We start from the raw sequence: 8,942 nt of genomic DNA on the forward strand, positions 1-8,942 counted from the left end.
ACTTAGCTGGGAAGTTTATTCTTGGTTGGAATCTTTGTTCTTTTGCCTTTTGGAATATCAGGTTCCAGGCCCTTCGATCCTTTAATGTGGAGACAGCAAGATCTTGAGTGACCCTTATTGTGGCTCCTTGATGTTTGAATTGTTTTTTCCTAGCTTCTTGCAATATTTTTTCCTTAGTTTGGTAATTCTGCAGCTTAGCCACAATCTTCTGTGGAGTTCTTTTTTTAGGGTCTTTTTCAGAAGGTGTTCAATGAATTCTTTCAACGCCTATTTTCCCTTCTGTTTCTATTATCTCTGGACAGTTCTCTTTGATGATTTCCTATAAAGTAGAATCTAGGCTCTTTTTTTTTGATCATAGTTTTCAGGAAGGCCAATGATCCTTAGATTATCTCTCGTGGATCTAGTTTCTAGGTCTATAGATTTTCCCAGTAAGTATTTGACGTTATTCTCCAGCTTTTCATTTTTTTTTTTTTTGACTGATTCTTGGGTTCTCAATGAATCATTCATTTCTATTTGTTCCATCCTGAATTTTTAATGAGTTATTTTCTTCATTCACATTTTTTAGTTCATTTTGTATATGCCCAAATGATTTTTTAAATGAATTATTTTGCTCTGTTGAATTTTTTTCCATTTCACTGATTTTTTTAGTGAGTTATTTTCTTTTCCTATTCAGAAATCCTACTTTCTTGAGACTTTTTTTTATATTTTCCAATCCAGAAATCCTACTTTCTTGAGAATTTTTTATCTTTTCCAATTCAGAAATCCTACTTTCCTGTGATTTTTTAACCTTTTCTAATTCACAAATTTTGTTTCCCTGCACCTCCTGTGAATTCTTTATTTTTTCCAACTCAAATTTCAGGGAATTGTTATTCTCTATCATAGCTTCTCTTTCCTTTCCCCACTTTTCTTCAAACTCTCTTACCTTTTTAATAGTCTCTTCTAGGAGAGAATTATGTGATGGGGGGCAGGTATCATTCCCCTTTAGGGTGTTATCTGCGGACTCTCTGAGGTTAGCTTCCTCAGGGTTGGATACCTGCTCTTTCTCTGTGTAGAAGGTGTCAGTCATTCTCTTCAGCTTCTTACTCATTGTTAAAAATCTGTTGTGGTTTGCCCTTGGGGTAAGAAGTTTATTTATTTATTTATTTACCAGCTTCCTCCCAGGTCAGATGGATGCAGAGTCCTGTGCCTCATCTAAGAGAGAGCTCTGGGAGAGAGTTCCCTTCTCCCCTCCCTGGAAATGCCTCAGAGGTGGTTAGTACGGCTGTGTTGTGAGGAGTGCCCAGTGAAGGACCCTGCTGTGTGGCCTAGTGACTGCCCTGAAGTTTAAGGCTGAACAGTGAAAGCATCACAATCCCCAGTCAATGCATCCTGTGGGACATGGATATCAGCCGCTAATGTGAAAACCCCCTCCGTTCAAACTGGAAGTGTCTGCCTGGAAACCGCAGTCCCTGTTTCAAAGGTTCTGCTTTTCTGGGAGTTCTGCTTCTCTGGGAATTCTGCAGCTGCTATAATTCCACTCCCTTAGGCTGAGCCCCGCACATGTGGATTAGAGGCTGCCTCAGGCTGTGTCCCCGCTATTCAGGCTCTTAACTACCCCAAGGAGAAGCCCCAGGCAGCAGAAGGTGGCTGCTCAGCAGTGCCGAGATCTATTAAGTCACTTCCAGATTGGGGTTCTAGGATCTGGCTTTATATTTTAAAGTGGCTTGATTTCTCTTCTGAACTGCTGTTTTAGAAGCAGAGAAGAGTTAACATCCTGTGTCATATTCCTTTATCTCAGTGGCTTCTCTGATCCCAGAGTTCTCCCCAGCCCCATCAGCACAGTGTATTAGCACCTAATCTTGTCTGTGCTGGCCTTTTTTCTTCCTCCACTTGGAACCGACCTTTTCTGTTGAAATTCCAGATTCTCTTCAGCTGGTATGTTTTGCTTCTAATCCTTGTAGTTTTTATCAGTCCAGTGTTATTTTTGAAGATGATTTAACTAATTGGTTATGAGGGAAGAAAAGAGCTTACAAATTCGCGTGTATCTTCTCCTCCATCTTGGCTCCGCCCCCATGCCTAGTTTCTATCATACTAATTTCCAATTTTCCCAGCAGTTTTTGTCCAATAATGAATTCTTATCCCAAAAGCTGAGATCTTTGGATTTGTCAAACACTAGATTGCTATTTTTATTCACTATCTTGTACTGTGAACCTAACCTATTCCACTAATCAACTAGTCTATTTCTTAGCCAGTACCAAATGGTTTTGGTGACTGCTGCTTTATAATATAATTCTAGATCAGATACAGCTAGGCCACCTTCATTTGATTTTTTTTTTGCATTACTTCCCTTGAAATTCTCGACCTTTTGTTCTTCCATATGAATTTTGTTGTTATTTTTTCTAGGTCATTAAAATAGTTTCTTGGGAGTCTGATTGGTATAGCACTAAATAAATAGATTAGTTTAGGGAGTATTGTCATCTTGATTATATTTGCTCGGCCTATCCAAGAGCACTTAATGTCTTTCCAATTATTTAAATCTGACTTTATTTTTGTGGAAAGTGTTTTGCAATTTTGCTCATATAATTCCTGACTTTCCTTTGGTAGATATATCCCAAATATTTTATACTATCGACCGTTATTTTGAATGGAATTTCTCTTTGTATCTCTTGTTGTTGGATTGTGTTGGTAATGTATAAAAATGCTGAGGATTTATGTGGATTTATTTTGTATCCTGCAACTTTGCTAAAGTTGTGAATTATTTCTAATAGCTTTTTAGCAGAGTCTTTGGGGTTCTCTAAGTATACCATCATATCATCTGCAAAGAGTGATAGTTTGATTTCCTCATTTCCTTCTCTAATTCCTTGAATCTTTTTCTTGGCTCTTATTGCTAAGACTAGCGTTTCTAGTACAATATTGAATAGTAATGGTGATAGTGGGCAACATTGTTTAACTCCTGATGTTACTGGGAAAGGTTCCAGTTTATCTCTATTACATATTATGCTTACTGATGGTCTTAAATATATGTGCCTGGTTATTCTAAGGAATAGTCCATTTATTCCTATGAAACAATTCTTAATGTCTATAACCCAAAGAGACCATTTTCTAGGCAACTGAGTAGGAGTTGGAAGTCCAGGCTGAAGAGTTCCAGAGTTTTCATCTGCTCATTTACTTTTCTTAAAGTAGTCAACATCCTCCATTTTCCAGATTTCTTTTTTAATAACAAATACAGGGGATTTCCAAGGACTTAGAGAAGGTTGTAAGTGTCCTTGGTAAAGTTGCTTCTGTACTCTTTCTAATAAGGCCTGAATTTTATCACTCTCTAAGGGCCACTGTTCTACCCACACTATTGTATTAGTTTTCCATTGAATGGGAAAAGGTGAAAGTGCAAGCAGGCCTTCGACAGCAGCCTTGCCTAAAAAGCTGAAGTACTCATTTGTATTTCAAACTGTTATAAGATATCTCTTCCCCATAGATTGATGGATTTTTTCTACTACAAAAGGAGTAAAAACTTCATTTCACCTTCAAATATCCATCTCAAAGGGGTAGCACTAATTTCAGTTGCTATTGTTCCTTCTATCCCAGACATATAGGTGTCTGCCTTAATCTTTGGTCAATGACTGGTTGAGCTGGCAACTCTTAATGACTGCACAATATGCACCTATGTCTACCAACCCTTTCAGCGGTATGCCATTTACATAGATAGTGAGTATAGGATGGTCAGCTGTTACAACTGTAGTCAAGAATATTCCTGGATTCTGTTGTTGGGAGTCAAAATCTGATTAAATATTACCAAATTGCCTATTAGGATTCTGTATCAGTAAACCTGATGCTACTACTTCTCCTGGTTGATAAGTCACACATTGTCTACCTGCATTAGTGACTGGGATATTATATATACATTCCCTAGTTTCCCAAATCAGTATATAGATGGACATTGTTTTGTAAGCACTTTCAGGAGGTAAAATGGTCATGCCTACTGTTCCTGGAGGCAAAGCATCAATAGGCCTGACAGGGAAAGATTTCACCTCTCCAGGGTATATCTCAGTAGCCCCAGCTCCATACAACTCTATTCTCCCCAATTGTAATCCCTTTCTCCCATCAGGTGGCCTCTTGAATGATTGATTATGTCAGAATACAGTATGTCTAGAGAGTCTCTGTGTGTAATGTCAGCTGCCATCATAAACTAAGTGTTTTTTGCCTGGGGACCTGGATCTGAGCCCCACTTCACATTTCCCTGAGTCAATATACATTCAGATGTCCAGTGGAAGCTTTGTAGCATTTTGGACATGAGGTTTTGTGTAATGACCACTTTAGCACCCTGGATACCTTAGAATCAGCCAGAGTCAGGATAAGCAAAAGTCCTTGATCTTTATTATTGGTCTTTTGGGGTCACCATCAGGGGAATAGATATAAGAATCTACACACTTTCTTTCTCTCTCTTCACTGCCAAAGAATGATTCCCACTTGTCCTACTCCATCCTCTGATGCCTCTCTCCATTCACTGTATACACTCACAGATTGAGCCAGCACAGGATGGTGGGTCAGGTCATTCTCCAAGCATATGCTAATAGAGTATTATCCAATTGGTAATTTGCTTCAAGTGCTTGGACTCAGTGCAACTCAGTTTCAGCCCTTTACAACTGCCACTTTCTTTTGTTTTAGAACACAGGTAGTTACGCCATCCCTGACTTCTCAGGGAGGTGAAAACCTCAAAAAGGAGGTGATCCCGCCCCATCTATCTTCTCAGGAAGGGAGATGAAAAGCACCAAAGGGAAGTGGGGATTGCTAGCAGGTTTCTAGGCTGAAGTGTCTTATTAGAAACAGATATGCACAAACCCATCAGCCTAGGAGGTATTACACAAGCACATAGTAATAACATACAGGCTATAAGTAATGATTCTCCCCACAGCCAGTGAAGGCTCAATGTGGTGTAACAAACATGAATTGTACATGCAAGGGGGGAGCAGCTAGGTGGCCCAGTGGATAGAGCACCAGCCCTGAATTCAGGAGGACCCGAGTTCAAATGTGGTCTCAGACACTTAACACTTCCTAGCTGTGTGACCCTGCGCAAGTCACTTAACCCCAGCCTCAGAAAAAGGGAAAAAAAAAAAGAAAGAAAGAATTATACATGCAAGTAGTAATATAACAAACAATATAAATTAACATGGTCTTGTAAAAGATTTCCAGAAATTCTAGAAGAAGGATATGTAAATATCAGTCACACATGTGTCTTCTTTACCAGCCAAGAGATAGTCCAAAAACAATCTATTTTCATTGCTTCATGTGTCAAGGAATCCAATGATCCCCACAAGTTTTTGAAGTCCTACAACAATCTTATTATTTCTCAGAGAATCAAATGATTTCTGAGGGTTTTCAAGTCTTATCATGTCTCAGAGAATCCAGTGATTCCTGAGGGTTTTGATAGCAGCAGTTTTGGGTCTTGTTCTTCCATCCTTTTTTTTCAGTATCTTTATGCCAACATTGAACTTTCAAATGCCCTAGTTTACCACATTGAAAGCATTGATGAATCTCTCTGGAAGTCCCTTGCCAAAAGGGACCCTGTCTTTCCATGTTCAGATCTGGAGAAGTCTGCATCATAGCCTGGGTATAAAAGATATTTGTGCCCACTATATTTTCATGAAGGCTTCTTAAAATATAAAATAAAACCATACAATTTATCAACTTTAAAATATAATACAACAAAAAAGTAATAGAATGGGGTATTATATTTTAAAAATATACTTTACAGAAATGACAGAAATGAATAATTGGAAAATATTAACTGTTCATGACTAAGTTGAGACAATATTAAAATGTTAATATTATGTAATTTAAATTATTTATTAATTGTTATACCAATTAAACTACCAAATTTTTATTTTATAATATCAGTAATTTCAGGAGAAATGACGGGGAAGGGAGAGAAAGAACATGAACATAGTAGGGCCAGATCTCAACTATACCTTAAATCAACAAACATGAAATTATATTTTTAATGGTTAGAACAGAGAGATTGATCATTATGTCAGGCTAAGTACATGGCACACTGAAATAAATGAATCTAGCAACCTAGTATTTGCAATAACCCCCAAAACATTTGAGTCATCCTAAATGGCTAGAGAAAGCACTAGTTGAACAAACTCCTGGGAAAACTGGATTATAGTCTGGAAGAATTTAGGTTTAGACCAATAACTTAAACTTAATCCTTTATGTGTAAACCTTTTGCCCATCCATAGATCCAAATGGAAATGTCTTCCTCTAATTTGTGTGTGTTTGTGTGTGTATGTGTGTGTGTGTGTGTGTGTGTGTGTGTGTGTGTATTCTATGTATTCATTTGCAGTTAATCTTTTCTAAATTCAGTAATTTAGATTCCCTATTTCTTCTTTTAATATAGATTTTTTTGGCTAAATATTCATCTTTTTCATATAAGTTGTTGGTTTCAGGTGGCACAGTGGATTGAGCAACAGCCCTGAAGTCAGGAGGAATAGAGTTCAAATCTGGTCTCAAACACTTAATACTTCCTAGCTGTGTGACCCTGGGCAAGTCACTTAATCCCAATTAAAGCGGGGGGGGGGGGGGGGGAAGTTGTTGGTTTCATTGGCTTTTATTTTTGTAAAATTATTTCTAGGGATATTTGTTAAGAATTCACCTTTTCCATGTTTTTATATTAGCAAGTTGTTTCTCTTTTAAATATCCACCTAGACACTGGTTTATATATTATATTTTTTATGCAACTCCTCATTTTACTTTTGATTCTATTTTGCATTCAAGTTTTAAATTTGTGCTTTGATCTTCTTAATGTCTACTTCAGTTTAAAATGTATTTGTTTCTTCTCTTTTTACCAATTCATTGACATTTTTTTCTGATTAAAATGCTTAAAGGTATACATTTTCTCCACATATTTTAGATACATGATACAAATTTTCCTATGTACCTTCATTATTATAATTTTCTCTGATTTATTTCTCAATAAAACATATCCTTAGATTTAAATTAAGTGATCCAAATTAATATTTAGTTTTTTAATAGGCTTTTATTATACATATTTTTTTGGCTTTTTGGTCATTATAACACATATTTAATATTCCTCCTTCTTTACATTGTGTGTTAGATTTGCAGTTCCTTATCCATTTTTAAATGACCTGCATGGTACTTAGCATATTTATACTCTTTTAAATTACCATTCAGTAATCTCTAGAGATTTATCATATCTATTTTTAAAAATAAAATTATATTTAATCCTTTAATTCTTTTTTTTTTCCCTTTTGACCAATTTATTTTATAGCCACTTAAAATATTATCCAACAAAGGACAATGTTTACAGCTGGGACAGGTGTACACAACGCAAAGGCATTTACAATCTATTGTGCCCACTGAATAATAACTTTGCTGCTGAAATTTCTTAAAACTAACTTAAAAAAAAAAAAAAAGCTGAACAACAAGAGGAGGGGAATATTCAGTGTGGTTTTTCCAATTTGCTTTTTTAAAAAAGGAAAAATGTCCTGTTTTCCCCCAAACCAGTAATAAGCAAGAACTACATGTGGCAGTGTTGATGTTAAGACATTTCTCAAAGTCTTTGCAAATAAGTCCAAGGTGGGGATGAGATGGAGAGGAAATCAATAGAGAAACAGTGCTATAGACACCATAATGCACAATAAATTTAGATAATTTAAAATAAAAAAGGGGGGAAAGGAGGCAAGAGGCTTTCAGCAGCAAAGTGCTCAATAAAAAGTATATTGTAGAGGGGTAAATACAAGGAATTTTGGGGGAAGGGTAGGAAAAGGGATCAGCAGGATGGGCGAAGGCCTCAAAGGAAATACAGAGTAGTTGTTCTAGGAGGAATTATATGTTCTGAATCTGGAACTGCCCAGAATAACTTTGATTCTCTTGTATTTACATCTTTGAAGGCCATGATTGAGGCCATATTTCCACAATGGTAGCAATAATTGGGAGCTGACCATACTGTCACCAGGTTTTCATCAAACATAAATTTATACCCTTCATGCACCGGTTGATGTGCTCTGCAGATGAGTCTTAAGTTGTTGATGTGAACAAACTCATTTATGACCTTCGCTCCAAAAAGCCAACCTGCTCCCCGTGGACTGATTGCTCAAGTATCTACTTCTTCAGGATCTGACCACACCAAGTCACAAAATGCTCCTTTGTGAGGAATTTCCTGACTCCTTTCAATGGTTCAGATTTGATCCAGTGTTTTGATGTCTGGAGAGAGACCACCATGGACTCATAAAATCTGCTCATCTATTAAAGCTGCTACTGTGAGCATATCAAAGACTTTGGTACAGTATCTTCAAGCAATAGCATTCCCATATTTGGTTTGGCACTCATCATAAAATCCATAAACCTGTGTTATTTGTCTACTCTCGTGATTTCCTCTTAAGAGTTTAATGGGATCAGGCCATTTAGCCTTTAGTGAAAGAAGGTAAGTGAAGGTTTCCAAACTGTAGTAACCTCTGTCTACAAAATCACCCATAAATATGTAGTTTGTATCTGGAACTTGACCTCCAGTTCTGAAGAGTTCACAAAGGTCATAGAACTGTCTAGGTATATCTCCACAAACTGTGACTGGTGTAGATACTGGCTGAACATTTGACTCTTCCAACAGCAGGTCACAAATGTAATCACATAATCCCTGGGTTTCCCTGTCTGCTAGAGTGAGGAGGGAGCTGAACCAGATGATGTCTCAAGTTCCCCCAAGCTCTTTCCTTGGCTACTCCCCACTTCTCTGCATCTCAGCTCCAGGGACCAGGGGGATCAGGTGGAGGAAAAGTGAGATTGGATGGAAAAGGAAAGGGCACAGAAGCCTCCAGGGGAGGGAAGGCATTGCCAGCGTCCCCACTCCCCTGGGCCTCCGGAATACTTTAATTCTTTTAAAAATTTTTCTTAGCTATGTGCAGGTTTGAAATGGGTCATTGAAGAACCCTTGTTTTTATACTTTTACTTTG

General features: G+C 37.4%; 1 pseudogene; it reads right to left on the reverse strand.

Moving 5' to 3' along the window:
* Nucleotides 1-7,692: 7,692 nt before the first annotated feature.
* LOC141553204 (serine/threonine-protein phosphatase 6 catalytic subunit pseudogene) lies at nt 7,693-8,608 on the reverse strand (annotated as a pseudogene).
* Nucleotides 8,609-8,942: the final 334 nt, after the last annotated feature.

This window comes from Sminthopsis crassicaudata, chromosome 1, assembly GCF_048593235.1.
Source record: "Sminthopsis crassicaudata isolate SCR6 chromosome 1, ASM4859323v1, whole genome shotgun sequence".
NCBI lineage: Eukaryota > Metazoa > Chordata > Mammalia > Dasyuromorphia > Dasyuridae > Sminthopsis > Sminthopsis crassicaudata.